This window comes from Misgurnus anguillicaudatus, chromosome 18, assembly GCF_027580225.2.
Source record: "Misgurnus anguillicaudatus chromosome 18, ASM2758022v2, whole genome shotgun sequence".
Lineage (NCBI taxonomy): Eukaryota > Metazoa > Chordata > Actinopteri > Cypriniformes > Cobitidae > Misgurnus > Misgurnus anguillicaudatus.
In genome coordinates, this window is record NC_073354.2 from 5,722,202 (window position 1) to 5,741,785 (window position 19,584).

General features: G+C 38.8%; 1 protein-coding gene across 2 annotated transcripts in view; it reads left to right on the forward strand.

Annotated features, from left to right (window-relative positions):
* The window catches only part of tiam2b (TIAM Rac1 associated GEF 2b), a 60,333-nt gene that overhangs the window by 6,706 nt on the left and 34,043 nt on the right, over positions 1-19,584 (forward strand). For both annotated transcript variants that reach the window (XM_073855661.1, XM_073855663.1), the window contains exon 2: positions 18,210-18,416. The gene's annotated coding sequence lies outside the window, so the exon portion shown is untranslated. The remainder of the gene's footprint in view (positions 1-18,209; positions 18,417-19,584) is intronic.

Sequence of the window (19,584 nt, forward strand, 5' to 3'; positions counted from 1 at the left end):
TGAACACCCACAGGTCTGGAAACCAAAGAGCCATTCAATATCCAGACGGGATCTGAAGTGGAAAGTCAACATATGGTGAAAAGGGACTCACCTCAATCCAAATCAAACAAAGCCGACTTTGTCCTCGGCAAACCCAGATCCTCTTTTAGATATTTTGGCATTTTTTGTGTGGATTGAGATGAAATTGCTGAGTCGGGGATCTGGACGGGATCCAGTCTAAACACTGAAATGAAAGGTGCAAATGTGACGGAAAGCAAGATTAGAGTTTGAGTAGTCAATACTTTTGCTTCTGTTAAACCTTCTAGCCAACTCATACTGTAGTGTTTGTTCATCTTTATGTGAAAGAAATAATTCACCCCAAATATGAAAATCATTACTCTGGTGTTGTTCCAAACAAATAGTCTTCCTTCTTTTCCATACAATATACTGTATACATAATGTGGTTGAGTAAACAATTAATGCATTGGGGTATTTTGGGGCAAACTATTTTTTTTGTTCATCATCTTATGTAAGATTTCTTCTAGCGGCTTGCCTGGGCTGTGACGATGTCAGTATTGTACCATCACGGTGGTAATTCATCAATTCACCGTGGTGGTGCGATGGTTATAGAATAAGTGTGTGTGTGGGCGCGCACTCAAGCATGCGCATATGTGCACACAGGCTTATAAATATAATGCATACATATATTTTAAAATATAAGAATGTAAGCGAGGATCAGATATACGTTTCTTAACAAATGTGCGTGTTCGTATAGGCGATTATGATTTTTTTTTCGCTGGTGGGTGCTGGTTTGTGCACATTGTCAAGCAATGCTTTGGTTACTTAGCAACGGCAGACGCTCTGGAGTGCCCAAGCGCTTTGAAAAGAAGAAGAAAAGCATCACGGTTACGTTTTTCGCGTGATTTTAAATGTGTAGCAAATGAGCATATGTGCTTGCTTGGCCATTTTGGTGTGTGCTTGAGCCGAGCCCGGAGAACCTGCGAGTAGAACAACACAGAGTTCAAGTGAGGAACCTTTTTTGGTGTTATAATCTTTCCAGTCACGCTGAAAACGTGTTCTGATGGTGTACTGGTAGTGCAGATAGATACTTTTCACAACCTAGAGACCAAGAGAGAATATCTTGCCTCATTGTTACACCCCCAAGCCTGCGGGTCATCACTGATATCAGTTGCCTCCCCTTGCAAATATCGCGCTAACTCTGAGTCGCTGGCTGTTTGCATTCACACGAACTTGAGGACATCTTACTGGGTGGGATTGTAATTTATATTTTTAATAGTTGTGATGTGCACAACACCGTGGGTCGGACTTTACCTCTGCAATATAGCCTGTATAGTAGGGTGGCACAATTTCGAATGTCCTTGCCAGTGTTACACTTTATGAGATTGGTTAAATGGCAGAGAAGACCAATTAAATTACATTTTACTTTGTGAAAAACATGGTGGTACCGTTCCAAACAAGGTTTTAATAACAGAGATATATAATGCCGTCATGCAATGCATTTTTTTCAGTTTGCCATCCCAGAGCTACAAAAAAAGCAAGGTAGAGGTTAATTTCTCTCAAACAGAGCTTTTCAAGTAATCTGATGAAATCATCCAGTATTTGCCATCCCTTAATATACATTGCGATATTTTCCTTCAATGTCAGTCCCCCTTGGCTTATGCTGATAGACGAAACCTTACAGTAAAGCAGCTTCTGTTTATTGTCCATCAAACTATGGCTTTACATAGATAAATGAGTAAAAGCCCCCCCGATACTTTTGTGTATCAGCGATCTCAAGGGCTGAGGAAAGGACGATCTCACTTTGGAGAGTATCACTCAACTCTAGTCCCCCCCCCGCAATATTGTGCAGGCCTACTGCATAGTTATGGTCATTACATTGTGTATGCCTGTCTCCAGTAGTGACAGAACTTAAGGCAAATGGTGAATTTTAGTGATATAGCACATGGTAATGAGGAGTTCTGCGTACCCACGACTGTAATTTTGGGAGCCGTTGGTTTGCTCGTCTAGGCGTCTGTTTGGGTTGGGGGCACCGAGTGGTTCAGGGGTTTGCTGTGGTCACACCACACTGGAAACTTAAAAACCTCATCAGAGAAGTTGCTCTGCTATTTCATAGTAAATTTGATCTTATCAGCCTATTTTTTTGTGTTAATAACGGACTTCGGGAAAGCCATGCGCCAGTGTGTCGTCTGTGTGCCGCTTATTATCGACAGATCTCAGACTTGAGAGGAGCACCACTGCTGATTCCAACAACTGGAGAAAAGCAACAGGCTCTTTCAGCAGTTTGTTTTCTCTGGTTTTAGTAATGAAATTTACCACAAAGCAAGAGTTGTTTTTGTTCCCAGCTTGCTTCAGCCCTCCTGGCCAAAAACAGTAATGTTTTCCCATCACTGTTACAGTTAAACACAGAGCACTAAATTGAACTGTTTTTAAGATGTGCTCCTCATGACATCATCGACTTTTCCCAGGCCTTCCTCGTGCATAATGATTGGCCTTCAGCTGCGGCTGTGTTTAATTACACACGCATGTGTTTCCTGCACAATTCTTTACTGTTCCCAGGAAAGACAATCCTTAATCTTTCCTTCATCCAGACAACAAAATATCAGAACTTTTGAGCTGCAGCTCTGTACTTCATACAACAGGGTTTTTCAATAGGCAGCACAAGAGAAAAATGTCACATCCGGTCCACAAGAGAAAACTGTTTAGCCTGCTAAACTCAAATATTGCTATGACAAAATATAGCACCAACATTAAACCAATGGATTGATTAAGAGAGCCCCAACGTGCACACGCGCAGTTTAGTTTTTTGTCTTGCCCAGACACAAAGCGATCTCGGCAAGCATTCTTGTAAAAAACATTTATGTCTTGAAGGGAACGTAATCAGATTTGTAACGGGACTCCATGCCGAACTTGCTCTTAAACTTTTAAACCTAATGTCTGTGTCATTAAAGTTAATCAAACAACAGAAGACAACGAAAAAATCAGTTATGTAGTATAAAAGTAGTATATATATGGTTACGATTAGTGTTGGGCGATATGCCCCATTTTGAGATTGTCCTATCGTCAGCCAGTGAGATCGCCGATACACTATAGTTTCGGGGGGCGGGGCAGTAGTTTACACATTTATTAAATTACTGCCCCACTACTTTACATATTACAAGTTCAGGTGCTAGAATGAGTCCATGCCACATGCATTCTGAGCAAGAGTACAAGACGCACACATTCAGGTCCGAGCAAGAGTCCAAGACGCGTGCATTCAGGTCCGAGCAAGAGTCCATGACGCGCGCATTCAAGTCCGAGCAAGAGTCCAAGACGCGCGCATTCAGGTCCGAGCAAGAGTACAAGACGCACACATTCAGGTCCGAGCAAGAGTCCAAGACGCGCGCATTCAAGTCCGAGCAAGAGTCCATGACGTGCGCATTCAAGTCCGAGCAAGAGTCCAAGACGCGCACATTCAGGTCCGAGCAAGAGTCCAAGACGAGTGCATTCAGGTCCGAGCAAGAGTCCAAGACGCGGGCATTCAGGTCCAAGCAAGAGTACAAGACGCGGGCATTCAGGTCCAAGCAAGAGTCCAAGACGCGGGCATTCAGGTCCAAGCAAGAGTACAAGACGCGGGCATTCAGGTCCAAGCAAGAGTCCAAGACGCGCGCATTCAGGTCCAAGCAAGAGTACAAGACGCGGGCATTCAGGTCCAAGCAAGAGTCCAAGACGCGCGCATTCAGGTCCGAGCAAAAGTCCAAGATGTGCACATTTAGGTCCAAGCAAGAGTTCAAGACGCACGCATTCAGGTCCGAGTAAGAGTCCAAGATGCGCGCATTCAGGTCCTAGCAAGAGTCCAAGACGTGGGCATTCAGGTCCAAGCAAGAGTCCAAAACGCGCGCTTTGAGTCCACGTTCATGTGAGAAGAAATCCGCGTGCATTACAAGCTCTCTCGCCCAAAGTAAAGTCCACAAACCCTCTCATGCGAGGAAAAGCACGCAATGCGCATGTTAATGTGACACTATGCTGATAATAATAATAACTATCGCTAACTATCGTCATGAAAGCCCGCTATTAGTGATATGTCAGACGATCGTCGATACAGGACACTATCGCCGCAACCCTAGTTACGATTCAATTTGTTTTCATTTCAGTCAAATACCGATTAGTTTTTAATATTTCATTAAAACTTTTATTTTTGCAGACATGGAATTTGTTTGCATGTTGTCACTTTAAGACCTACATGTAATGCACAGATCCAATATAGTGTTACATGTGTTTTCTTTCTAAATTGTTTCCGTTCACACAACATATTTATTTACATCAATTGTGGCATTTTGAAGTAATTTTGTGTACATATGTCTGTTTAAGCCCAAGGAAATGTGAACCTAGTATTTGTGTGCTTTTTGTAGCCGGGTTTCCGGACGCGTGCTTCGGACTTCTCAGATTGCATGTGAGTAGCGCATTGAAATCTTTCTTTGCTTATATATTTCAATTGGCCTGAAAACACATACACATGATAAACTTTAATGACAATGTAGCACTAAAAGTTCTGTCAACTATCTCGAGCATCGTTCATGCTCGGGCACTTCTTACGAGCCCTGCCTGAAGTAAAGTGCACACATTAATAATCGGTTTACAGATTCCCAAATCAATATTATTTTGTTACAATGAAGATCGATTTAAATTAGAAAACTGATTTGACATTTTCCTTTGTAAATTTATTAGATTTGAAAAAGTTTAAATGCTGAAATGTAGTCATCTATGGAGATGAGGATTTATCAGAGTATTGTAATGCATTTTTGCACTTTCGCTTTATTTGATGGTGTCATTGTTACAGTGTAATTATACATTTAAGTACTGACAAATAATAATTATCATCATGTACTTACTATAGGGTTGGGATTAGAGTTTGGTTTAGGGTTAATTTATTTACTGTTTACAATTTACTGTTGCTGTATTACTATAGTATAACCTGTAGCAAATACACTGTAAAATAAAGTTTTTTTGTAATGTGTGTTGAATGTATGTTTTCTTTAGATTAATGGCACATATTTTTTGTGCACAACAGAATTATGAAGAAGAAAGCCCTCAAACAAATGTTTTATGAGTTTATGACAATTTTGCTCAAGGGTCTGAGCTGTAGACAGGAGTGAATTCTTTTTCCGTCTTTGCTCAAGATTCCAGCTGAGGGATGAAGTCTCATTGAGTGGAACTGGGAACTCTGAAATCCTGCAGGATTATGGATTTAATGTGACTTGAACAGGTCTGCTTTTCCCACTAAGACATAATTCACTTCACCTCTTTGCCTTTGGGCTGGTGACTGCTGGAGAAGTGGAGTAAAACTTTATTTTTACATTTCCTAAAGAGTTGCCTGTGCATAAGTCACTGTTGTAGCTGCTGTAGGTTGCTAGGGTGTTCGGGTTTGCTGCTAGATGGTGGCCTACTGGCCCAAGCATCAATGTTATTCTGGTTTCAAGAAATACCTCAGATCCCTGTCTTAATGTAAATCTATGAGGAACAATCATAATAGTGATGCTTGCTTTTTCAAATACCAACAGCTTGGGATGGATTTAGATATTGAGTGTATTTTCTTTTGTCTACTAGTCGTTCTCCAATAACATTTTCCATTTGGTCGAGAGCTCATTCTGTGTTGTGTAAGAGGAACGCCTGTTACAATTCCCGGTGGTGAGATCAGATTTTTGGTGTAGACAGGAACCACAATCTGCAGGCCGGTTATGTAAGAGTGAATGGTGTGTTTACATGTTCCTTTCAGCCTAGATGAGGTTCTTCTGCAGCTGAGGATGACAGAATGTAAAAACTATTTCAACACAATGTCCGAACCCAACAGTTTAATGAGTTCTGAGGGTGTGACTAATAGAGACGAATGAGAAGATGCGTTTGACGTGTTTTGGGAAGAAGATGAGGGTTCTCACAATTATGGCTATGTTTACATGCACAAAATTTTGTCAATCTGACTGAATTTAATACGATTGAAGGTTACACAATACAGTTTACATGCACCCTAAACATTGCAATCTGATTAAAATGTTTGTTTACATGTACATCCTATATAATTCGAACCAAATGTCTGCGCAAGCGCACAGCCAGGGTTGCCAGGTTCACATATCAAAACCATCCAAATGGACATTCAAAACTAGCCCAAAAGCATTCCACTTCATAGTCCAAATACCAATAACTAATGAACAAAATCCTTTCATCTTTAACCCGCAGGAAAAACCAACCTGCGGAGACAGTTTACAGTAGCCAAATCTGACCTTGAAAAAAAGCAGGGGACTTGGCAATGCCACACAGAATCTATCATTGAGTTCACACTTTATCTCTGGATAAATGTACAAAGTTGAGCTGGATAAAGTTGTTCTGAAGAAGTTTTCAGATATAGGCAATGAAAACAATTTTCAAAAGGCACAATGCTATTTTATTGCTTCATGTAGCCTAATGAAAGTACACATGAACGCTGCAGAATGTACAGCGTGTGACCCCATTACCTAATAATGCGTTGCCATTTCTTTGTTATTGCATGTTTTGGTGACAAGAATTATGTGAGACGTAAATATGAGGTCAGTATAAGACGTGAAATTGAGCACAAATGTTCTGCGCATTAAAGCTGGAAGAAGTTGCATTTTTAACCCTTTAACTGTGACGGGGACGGGGGGTTGAAACGGTGATATTATATACTATAAAAGTAATATAACTATGGCATTCTTTTGTCAAGAAGCAAATTCTTGGTCTCTTTTTAAAGAAGACACTTTAGAGTTTTTCACTGAAGTGTTTTGAGTTTTAAATTAAATAAAAAAGTTATTCCAGTTTAAATTTATAGAAAAAATGTAATAAAGTATGCATTTTATGTTTTTAAAAACATACAAATTAAAATAGTTTACACCCAAAATGCTAAAAAGAGAAAAAGTCCAACCAAATCAAACCAAATCTCAAGTTTAAATCACAAATTTTCTTGGTCTTACCAACAAAGGCCACTAGGTGTCAACGGTTAGCTGCATTATCTTGTCACAAATTAATAAATTACTGTCGCTGCATTATTATTAACCCACTCCCCCCAGTGCTTTTTGCCTACTAGCATTTTTTGTGATTTGCACAAAAGTTTCACAAAATGCCTTCCAGAAAGTTATCTTCTTAATATATATAAACAAAAATAATGGAAAAAAGTTGAATACTATCTTCATTTGTTCTCTTTTTATCACCTCTCAAATACAGTATGGGTAGATTTCTTCAAAAAAAAAAAAAAATGTTGTTGAGCAAAAAGCTGAAATAACTGCATTTTTGTAAAAAACTTTTGTTAGAGATCAGATTCAGAACGATGATGAAAACATACACAGAGGTTTTGAATTAGTTGATGCTTCAGTTTTTTTATAAGTTGGGTAAGAGCGCCATCTAGTGGATAATAGCGGAAATATGGATCCCTGTTAAAACTCATCAGGGAAACTTTTTCTCTTAATTGATGAGATAACTTGTCAATGGCGGTTTTGAAATATGAAAACTACATTTAGAGCTTTCCAATGATATTTAAGTTTTTAAGAGTTTTGAAGATTTATAGATTAATTTGAAAAAATTAGAATTATGACAATTACAATTTCTATCATCAGATAGAAAAATCTGAAAATATGAAAACTACATTCCTAGAGCTTTCCAACAATATATAGTTTGCCAAGATTATTTTAGGTTTATAGGATATTTACAAATAAATATGTAATAACACCTGTTGGCCCGTGAAATGTTAGGAAATGATGTCATTCTTTTTGCAAAATTGTGATGAAATATGAAAACTACATTCCTAGAGCTTTCCAACAATAGCTTGCCAAGATTAGTGTAGGTTCAGACCAAGAAATTGACAAAAAAAATTTTAATAATGTACTGCCAAACGTCCCACCTGTGGGACAAAGGTTAAATCTCTATCTAAAGCAAAAAAAGTTTTATTTAAATCTAGATCAGCTAGTTTACAAAACTGAACAACTAGGTGGTTGGACGATGATGCTGGCCTTCCCTAATGTAAGAACTAATGTAAACTGAATGTGAAGGGAATATTCTGTTCCCATGCATGTTTGACCCGAACCACATGACAGGAACAGACATAGATGGGTGGACTACTTTCACTGTGCTGCATTTAAAACAAAGAAGGCCTCTGATTGGTCAGCTGCCCATTCACAGGAAATGGTTTGAGAGAAATGTGTGGCTAAAGGAAATGGCTTTTCTTTGTGAATATATGAGCGAGAGACCTGATATCTCTTATCAGTGTATAGAACGGGAACTTCATACATCAGTTTGTTCTTGGCAATGTGACAAGTTTTATTAAGTCTAATTTTTGAAAAATTGTCATATTAATTCTTCAGAGCAATTGTCAAATGACAAAATAACTATTTGTGGTGTTCATAACATGGACCAATAACATTTAAATTTAATAATATAATTATTATTATACGTTTTCAGGTTGGCACAAACATTTTTATACTGTGCAAAGTGAAAAAAATAGATAAATAAATAGGTTAGTTTTTATAATAATTTGACATGTTTACAAAGATAATATAACTTTATAATGTTTAAAATAAATTAATTAATTCAAACAAAAAGGGAAAGAGGAAAAAAGTAGAGTTATTGCCGTTTAATAAAATATATTGTAAAAGTATCTTACCATAGCCTATATATATTATTTTAAGATGAGCATGTGACTTTTGGACCAGCATTGTGTTTTTACTTTTTTTATTATAACCAAAAACCATATTTTAAGAATTTTTGTGTGTTCAGTGTTGGTCAGTTGTGTGTGTTTCAGAGTTGCTCTGTTTACATTGGCTTGGCTGTAACCGCAGCATCCTGCTCATTAGTGGTAAGCAACTGTGTGTTTGCTGTGTGCCTAGCTGATGGAGTCAGGTGCTAAAACAGAGCGGTGGCCAATATGTTTGCCTAATTTATAGTCCCACGTAGAATCTATGGCAGGGGTGTCCAATTCTGCTCTTGAAAGGCCGGTGTCTCTGCAGAGTTTTGCTCCAACCCTGATCAAACACACCTGATCCAGCTAATCAAGGTCTTCCTAGGCAAACTAAAAACGTTCAGGTGTGTTGAGGTAATTTCAGCTTAACTCTGCAGGACACTGGCCTTCCAGGACCGAGGATACGGTAGAGATGTAAAGATTACCGGTTTTATGGTTAACAACGATAAATGTGTTCATCGATCAGTACAACTGCACCATTTTTTATTACTGTCTAACCGTGCCAGTGTCACGGCTTGAAAACCCCTGTCCAGCATCAACCAATAAACAATAACGTGAGACAGACACATTAATTCACGTCTGCTCCCATGAGTCACTGACTAGATATTCAAATCCAAATACATTTCATATTATAGAATATTGTACCTGCAGTATTTGACTAGACCAGAAATATACTAAAAACTAAAAATAGTTGCCTAAAGTTAGAAGTGCAGTTCTGTTTTTACGCATGTGCGATGGTCTGCCGGATTTTTGTAACCGTGCATACTTTTTATGCGTAGGTCGCACATGTGCTACAGGAGAACGTAGTATGCATTGTGTTGCAATGCACATGTGTCAAATGTTTGTGTAAATGTACGCATCAAATAAATCTAGTTGGATGTTTGTGAGTATTGAATAGCCATGGTACAGGAGAAAAACATTAGAAGCAGATTGAAGATTACACTTGTACCAGTACAGATTCTGAGCAACATGACTTTCTGTCCTCAGGCACACCATTAGTGTCTCTCTTACAGAAAGCGCTGGTACCAACCTGGTTTCTTATCCAGGCACTCCTGCAATTTCCCATGAGAAATGGGCTAGCACATACAGATGCTGGCCTTTGCAGTATCTTTATCTGTCCTCCTTCAGCGTGGTCTTCCTGTGAGCTTCCTCCTCACAGCGGCCTGCACTGCTTTCCTTCCGCTGTGGATTATTCTATGACGCAAGCAACAGCTTTCCTGTCAGGAAAAGATATTTATGCCTGCAGCACACCTTGCAAATTCATAAAACTCAGTTTGGACCTTTTATATACTGTTAAAAGATATAATTACGTTAAAAGGTCACAAGTTACATATGTGAAATGCACACTTGCGGACCATTTTAAACAGTAAACTGACACAAAGACATTAATTGGTTTCATTCCACATACAACAACATCTGAACCCTCTTCTTTCTCCACAGTTGTAAACACTGGAGCGGTAGTTTCATATACCTCATGTGTGAACTTTCAATGTAATCACATAATACGTAAGGTCATGCTGCCGTGTTAAAGAAATTGTTTCAGTAGAAAATGTCGAAAATATATCGGTTGGGATCATTTGAAGCCCTTTGAAGCTGCATTGAAACTGTAAACTGTTGAGGTCTACTAAAGTCCACTATATATGGGGAAAAATCCTGGAATGTTTTTCTCAAAAAACTAATTTTTTTCTCGACTGAACAAAGACAGACAAACATCTTGGATGACATGGGGATAAGTACATTTTTGAAAGTAGGGTATTCCTTTAAAGAGGCCATAAAACTAAATTTGGTTTATATATTAAAGGGGACATTCCACAAGATGTTTTTAAGATATTAAAATAAATCTTTGATGTTCCCAGAGTACATATGTGTACATATGTGTATATGTATAAGTTTGAGCTTAAAATACCATATAGGTAATTTATTGTGGCATAGGGTTGTGCCGATAGACGATAGTATCGTGTATCGACGATCTTCAGACAGATCGCCAATGGCAGGCTTTCATGGCGATAGTCAAGACGATAGTTGGCGAATGGTTATTATTATTATTATTATCATCATAGTTTTATATTAACACCAACAATGCATGCTTTTCCTCACATGAGGGTTTGTGGGCTTCACTTTACGCGGAGAGCTTGTATAGAGAGAAATCCTTCTTGCACGTACCTGCACTTAATGCGCGCGTCTTGGTCTCCACTAAATCCAGCGCGCCGCGTCATGAGCAGCTGCGCTTCTCTCTGTCTGACGTGCACGCGCTCTCGCGTCCGTCCGCAGTCTAAACATAAACTAAAGTAGTAATCCTTATTTGTTCAGTTTAATGCGTTTCATGCGAGCTGATGCATGCAAACTTTACTTTTTGTTTAAAATATGACCCGCTGCATATTAGCGCCTCTCTCACTCTCGCGTACGTGCAGAGAGCTGCGCTCTGTCTGAAGTCAGATCACTAGGTATTAATGATATAGTTTATGATATGCATTTCAATGAGTTGTAGCAACACGTCCCTCGTGTTTAATATATGATTGTGTTTAAAATATGATCGCGTTCCGCCGGACCGATGCGTTTAAAAAGGCACCTCATGAGAGCACAACTGCTTGACACGTGTAGTCTTCTGCAACAGCACTAAATAAATACATTGAATAGTTTGTATGTGCGCGGACGTGTGTGTGCGTGCGCAGATGCATGTTTTTACAGTTATTAAGTAATCATGGTTAGGGTTTTAATGACGCGCTCGCTTTAATGGCATCAGGTTTAAGAAGGTTGCGGTCATGACGGTGTTACGGTCTTGTTTTTTTGTCCACCCATCAAGTGACTTGTTATAATGAGTAACAATTAACAAATAAAACAATTAGTAAACTACTGCCCCGCCCCCCGATAATATCGTGTATCGCCGATCTCACAGGCTGACGATAGGACGATCTAAAAATAGGGCATATCGCCCAACACTATTGTGGCATGTTAAAATAGGCACTTTATGGGTCTGAGCAAAAATGCACTGTTTCTCACGCTGTAGACAAGACAGAGCATCAAGAGGGAGATTCTCTCACGAAAGAAGATAGTAAGCGATTTTCAGCATTATATATTTGAACAAGTTTAAAAAGTCAATCATCTGTTTTATGCATACTAAATACATGTTTATCAGCAGATGGGGAACATTGTGGAATAAAAATAAAGACTTTTAGGTCTCATGCTGCCAGTGTTTTAAACAGGCACAATTAGGGGTGGGCGATAAACCGGTAGACATAATTAACCAGTAGAAATTTGTCAACCGATAGAGATTTTGGACTATCATTTCTATCGAGGTTACGCGCCCACGTCACGCTCCTGTGCGCCGTGGTCGTGAAAACGTAACGTTTGTACACGTATTTAAGCACTTCAGTTTTAAAACAAGTTATTTTAAGCCATTGACACACAGACAACAGATCCGTATGCGTGCGTTCTTTCTGTGTGTCAGGAGCGGACAAGTTGCGCAACCGCTGCGCTTTCTGTCTGTGAGAAGCGCGTAAGTCGCGCGACCGCTGCTCATTAAGCTCGTGAGCATTTTTCCGCTTTATTGGCCTTAAATACACATGCGTCAAAATTCCTCATAAACACGACCAGTTAGGTCTTAAGAGAAAGTAAACAGCTAAAAGAGAAAGCGCATGTGTAAAAGTGTATTGAATCCGGGCTTTGGTCTTAAAGGGGAAGTTACCTAATTTTGCTCCTGTCTGTCACTCGTGTTAATCAAACAGCATTGAGAGAAAATCTCTCACTGCTCCTGATTAAATCACTTTTCTACCTTAAATAAAAATATATATAGGCCTATACATACATGCATAATTATTTATGATCATTCTTATATCATTGACTGTTTATCTTCAGAGAGCTTGAGTGTTGATTGTTTTTATCTTCTTTCTATGCTTGTATATGTTTTTTTGTGAGAATTATGAACATTTCTATGGTATTAAAGATCCTATCGTCGTGCTACTGTTTGTGTTTGAGGTAATACAAACGCGTTGTGCTGTCAGTCATTCTTTCTCTCTGTCTATCGCACTTGTGAGGCCGCGTCATGGTTGGATAGCGCAGATGAAGGGGTGGTATCATTATAATAAGATCCCCTTAATATGTCATGGGGGGAGCAAAATCCGAATGACGTATATATTCACATGCTTGCAGAGAGAGCCTTACCAAAACAAAGTTACAGGGTTGCTATTTTTATGTTTTCCGAGTTGGTAGAAGCACTGGGGACCCGATTATAGCACTTAAACATGGAAAAAGTCTGATTTTCATGGAATGTCCCCTTGAATGTATATATTGGCATTACAGTCCTGCAGTTCCAGCAGATGTATGCATTCATAATTGACAGACTTTTCCTTTTAGGAAAACAGACCACAAATAGTGAGAAAATGTGAAAGTGGAAATGTTTAGGTGGCCACCCAGGACAAATTTTAAGACAAATAGTATAATTTAGGTTGTGGCTGAATCACCATGGTCGGTGAATGTTGTCACCGGCAAAATGAACTAAGAGAAAACATTGTGGCAACCTAAATATTACATTTCAAACTCCTCCTTACTGCAACTAACCCGTACTATAGTGGGATTTTATATATTTAGATTTATATAGTTAGATTTACTAACAGCCTCTTTTGCTGTTAAAAACTACTGTCAGGATTTACTAAAGAAAAATTTGTTTCTGTGATTGTAAGGTGTTTCCCTTCAGGTGCTAAAATAGTGGTAGGAGAGTACACTATACAAATGAGTCACACAACTCTATTTACTAAGATTTGTACTCGCCAATTTACTGGTATTTGCGCAATTATTTAACGTGTAAAAAGCATGTCTTAAACCCTACGTTAATTTGCGCTGCTCTTGTGCTGTAGATTGCATTGGTCATTATTGGAAATGAGAGTTTTGCACCCGCACAACACTTTTTAATGTGCCCTTGTCAGTAAATCACCTTCAAAAATTTTCGCCCCCATTGGTGTGGTGAAATGGTATTGGGAAAATTTCTCACCCCAGCTTCATGCACCTTTAAAATCAACGCTAGACAAGATAAGGAAACGGTAGGAAAATCTGCGTTAGCACTTTTTGGTAATATTCTCATAAACTTTATTTGAAATCAACCTAATGCAAACAAAACAGGTTCCTGGAAATGGGTAGCTTTGGTGAACTGTTGTATATTTAGTTATCATTGACAGTGCATTATTGTGCCGCTCTTTCTACAACGCATTGACCTTGGCCTGTCATGTTAACAATTATTGTTGATATGTTGACACAACAGCAGCCAAACAAATGGAAAGGCCATTTCCTTTATTGCCTCGTGTTGCATGAGCTATTACCCCATTTTCACAAAAAAATCTGGGAATGACACAAAGTGTGTTTGTGTTCACGAGCAACTCCATGCGTATCTGATCCTTTGATCCGAACCAGTTACTTCAGTAGACGATCATTCAGTCTCTTTAATCAGCATCTCTGTCTCTCTCTGTGTGTGTGTGTGTGTGCTGTGTGTTGTCATTGGTGTGGTAATTTGTCTTTAAGTAGCTGTGCTGGTAGTTAAGGCATGCTGGGTCAAACAAGAGCCTCAGTCATGCTGGGCTTTCAGGCGACCAGCTGCATACACCACCCAAAACCGCTCCACCCAAAACCACTGAACTCCGTCCTTTGTAAAAATACATACTTTCATAATGCTTTCATTCTTAGAGCTGGGCAGACACAGTCACTTTTTGGTGGATGTATTATGCATGTGTAAATGTGTATGTATTTTACCAGCCTGCTAAACCCTCTCATTTGGTTTGAGTGGTGAGACAGCATTCATTGCCTTTTTAGGTCTGTTTCAGTTTGCAAGCATGTGCAATGCAAGTCTTCATAATTTAGTCAAAAAAATTAATAAAACTGCTTTACTTTGAGCTTAAACGTAGTAATATCATGAGATTTCATGATGGCTGTCACAATTTTGCTGTGAAATGTATATCATTGGAGGAAATATTGGAGTTTTTTTACCAATACTGATCTTAGTATGTGTATAATAATAATTAACGCTTTAACAACAACTAAGGCTATGTTTACACAACAACGATCAGAGTTTTTCCTGGTCCAAAATGAGGTGGAGGTGGTACTATTCTGATCCACACATACTGTACACAGGAAATTTTTGAAAATATACATACATACAGGTCATTGAAGGTGCTTGAATCTATTTTATGTATAAGTTTTCTGGGGAAAAAAGCCATATTCCCTGTGTAGTGTAGGATGATATCATATCATTTCTAGACTTTTTAAGCACACGTGCTAAACTGTTCGCTTTAAATGCTTATGTCCTCTGTATGCGAATGTGATTCATACCAAAATGCTTTTTTGCATAGTTGTATTTGAGACATGAAAACATCCCGGGTTACATATGTAACTGTTGTTCCCTGAGAAGGGAACGAGACGCTGCGTCTCCCTTGCCATACTTCCTGCGTCCCTGTAATGCCGTCTTTGGTAATATTTTAGATAGCGATATACTTCCTGGCTCCTGCGTCACCCGGTCTTTGTCGTTAAGCCTCACCATTGGTTGAATTTGATATACACATTCAGACGCACTTACCGGCGGAGGCATCCCCAAAGTGTCACCGCAGTGATGCAGCACGAGTTCCTCGAAAGGGAACTGTAACAATTTATCTTAAAAAAGGTAACACGATGTAACCTTGTTCTCACTTGAAATGTTTCCCCACATTTAGTCCAGGGTATTGGACATGGAAAGTCATTGAAAGGTCCTTGAATTTGAAGTTAACTAAGGTGTGGGAACCCTGTGTACATATGGCGCAACAATACACTTTACACGCAACATATTTTTTGTGTTTAATAATTAAATGATTAAAAGAAAATGACAAATTAACTTTTTTATTTTATAAAACATTAAATTAATTAAAAACAACATATTAGCAGTGTTCATTTACAGTTAAAAAACAGCAAAGTTTAAAATCAAATGAAATATAACTTTGGTGATATCATGGCTTCAGTCATTGCATTTATATTTATATAACTTGTCAACAATTCGTAAATAATTTGCGTTACTAAGTCTTAATAAATGCGGAAAAAAGGTCTTTCATGTCCTAAGTTATGCTCCAATTGATTCACTGAACTCTCTCTGATTGATTCGCTTGGTGACTGAATTGTTTTAAGCGTTCATTAAAACGAATCGATTTTAAGAATCATTTGTTTTCATGTCATGGTCACATTGGCTGTGTCCGAAAACTCCAAATTGCTGCCTTCTGAGGCAGCTTTCCAAGGCAGGAAGGCATCAAGGCATGTTCGAATTCAATGTTTGGTTTACTTCCTGTCTCCTGAGATACCTATGCGTGGACGTACATTAAGAATGTGATTGGTCGAGCCCGGTCGAGTTCGAAAAAATAAAATGGCGGCCAAGGACGCGACTGGACAACCAATTTAGTGTAAATAAAGGTAGATTTTCACTTTTAACACCTTTAAATTGCATTTCTAGCGAGAAATTAGTAGTTATCACAAATGCGATCTCTGTTTATATTTCAAACACGCTGCCTTTGAAGTGTGTTCGAAAGTCTTTGTCTGAGCTGCCTTCATGCCTCCGAAGTCATTTCCTCATGAGGCAGCGAGGCAACGAGTCACTGCCTTGAGTTTTCGGACGCAGCGATTGTGTTAAATCCGCTAAATCCGCTGTTATATGCATGCCAGGCCAGTAGATGGCAATGTTATCTGGTAAAGAAACACTACAAGCCTGCGCACATATGAACAGAGCGATAATAAAAATTATTAAGAGCGCATTTTGTTCAGAGAGGTAGGTTAATTATTACAAGGGACCTTGGATTATAAAGTGTCAAAATTTTGTAAACTGTTGGAGAAGCGGTAATACATTCAAAACACTTTGTTGTTTTGTTTACACAGAGATGACAAGGTGTCGTTATCAAAAACTTGCACTTTGAAACCTGTCTTCTAAAGTATGTGTTTTCAGGGCCCCAAAATGCTGTCGATGTGTAAACAAACAGCCAAACTTTCCAGTTTAAAATGTTGTTGTGTAAATGACCCCCAAGTGTTAAAGTGAGTTGTAAAGCACTGCCATAAGCACCTAACCAAATATTCAAATGTTTGTTATCCCAAGAAAGTCAGACGAGTTTGTTGATGACAGAATTGAAACTTTTGTTTTTTTCTTAGAATAAGTAGCAATGTTGATGTCTCCTGTAGTGTAGTGCTACAGATTAAAAGTCTTTGACGCTCAGTGTCAAGAGCAGATGCAAATACCTATACATAACAATACACATGCAGCCATGCATCCTTCAACAAGTGTCTTTGACGCATCACATGGCCAATCTTGTTGGATTCTTGTAAAGTTTGGCGCAGCGCACTTATGTTTAGTTTGAGCTGAATAAATTGCACGGGTCAAGGGTGACTGATCTCACTCTTTGGGGCAGCAGATGGTCAATGTGACACAAAGAGAGATGCACAATGTGAGCGACTTCCATTCAGATCATCTTTTCTCAATGGGACGGCACGCACATCCCACAATGCCCTCTGCTGCCCAGCGTCTGAAAACCGACAGAACTCATTGGCTGCCTCTCTTACAAAGCCACAGTGTGACGTGAACTGAAGCATAACGTCACACCGCCTGCTGGTACTTATCATAATGAAACAGACACCCGTCTCCCTGCTGCATCTCAAACACGCTGTTGCTTGCTTCATTGACGCTTACTCCAGGGTTAAAAGTCAAATTTGCGATTTTAGTCCCCTCCATACAATGTGAAACCTAAATAAAAAGTTTTTGTTAACAAAAATTTTAACCTAACATATTTGAAAAGACTTAAACTTATACAAATTCATTGCTACTAGATCACAATATATCTAGATAGCTAAGAGAAATGTATATATTCAAATAACTAAAAAAACAAATAGTCCTATTAAAAGTTCACCAAATAATTTTAAGGAAAAATACCAATTGAAAATAAATATGTTTAACTATAGTTTTAAACTTTAACCCTCCCAACCAAACCCCAATATTCTCTTTAGCTGAATGGTTGTATATGGTTTGAATCCCTTCTCATTCCTAACCCTCAATAACCAGGATATGAGAATTCCCAAGCAGCCAGGATCACCTTATCCCAACACTGAACATATATATACTGCTCATTACTATTTGGATTTTTTCCCAAAACCGCTTAGGGCTTCAAGACAAAACAATGTTACCACAAGCATATTCATAAAATTTTATGTACGATCCAAACATGTTCCTTGGAGGGATTGAGCTACTAAATCATTACGACTCAAGCCATAAAAATAAAAAGAAAATTGTGAGGAATTTCCTAGCCTGAAAATAAACAGTGGGGTTGTATGAAGTCTGCCCTTGTAAAGCTTTGCAGGGCTACGTCATGGAATGTGGCAGTGGGACAGAAGCGTGAGGGGTTGTTTAAGTTTGGGGGTGGGAATGGGGCTTCCTAATCCAGACTGCGCTCCACACAAGAGCTGGCTGTGTTTCTGACATACGCTCCACCCTTCCTCTGTTTCTTCACAGATGAGCGATGGAGAGCAAGAGCAACAGCTGTGTTAGAGAGACACTGAAAGGAGGAGGGTCTCACTAAGGGTCAGATGCTGCACCGGGCTGGAGCACAGAGAGAAGTTGATCGTAGAGAGCAGCAGGAAAAGAGGACTGCGAGTAAACGCATCTGAAAGGAATATGAGGAAATATCTCTGTCTGCTGTGAGAACTGCCTTTATAACAGGTCACTACATAATACTTTTTGTTTAAATCTGTGTGTGTGTTGACAGATGTTTTCTAAATATGTATCATGGTAATGATATGAAATTATTTGATAAATGGATAGATAAATGGATATATGTTGTAGTAATACCATGCTTTTTGTAATAGCACTAGAAGTAGCATTTGTAGTATTATGAGATTAAATGGATAGATAGAAAGATAGTTGGATGTATGGTAGTTAAATGACATTAGATAGATGGATGGGTTGGTTGATGGATGGGTGGTGGTATGGAAATAAGATTAGATGGACGGACAGAAAGAAAGAAAGACAAACAGATAAGAAGGAAGGAAGGATGGAAAGATGGTGGTAGTACTATGATATTAGATGGATGGATGGATGGATGGATGGATGGATGGATGGATGGGTGGGCAGACTGACGAAGGGACGGACAGAAAGAAAGAAAGAAAGACAGACAGACAGATAGACAGACAGACAGGAAGGAAGGACGGTGGTAGTACTATGATATTGGATTGATAGTTGGATGGATGGATGGTAGTTAAATTAGATAGTTGGATAGTTGGATAGATAGATAGATAGATAGATAGATAGATAGATAGATAGATAGATAGATAGATAGATAGATAGATAGATAGATAGACAGACAGACAGACAGACAGACAGACAGACAGGAAGGAAGGATGGTGGTAGTACTATGATATTGGATTGGTAGTTGGTTGGATGGATGGATGGTAGTTAAATTAGATAGATAGATAGATAGATAGATAGATAGATAGATAGATAGATAGATAGATAGATAGATAGATAGATAGATAGATAGATAGATAGATAGATAGATAGATAGATAGACAGATAGACAGATAGATAGCCTGAGGGATGGATGGATAGTAGTTAAATTAGTTTAGATAGATGAATGGGTGGGTGAGATTGTGGATGGATGGATGGTAGTTAAATGAGATAGATAGATAGACAGACAGACAGACAGACAGACAGATAAACTGAAGGATGGATTGGATAGATGGACTGAAAAATTGATGGATGGTGGTATGGAAACGAGATTAGATGAACGGACAGAAAGAAAGACAGACAAATAAGAAGTAAGGAAGGATGGAAAGATGGTGGTAGTACTGTGATATTAGATGGATGAGTGGGTGGGTGGATGGATGGATGG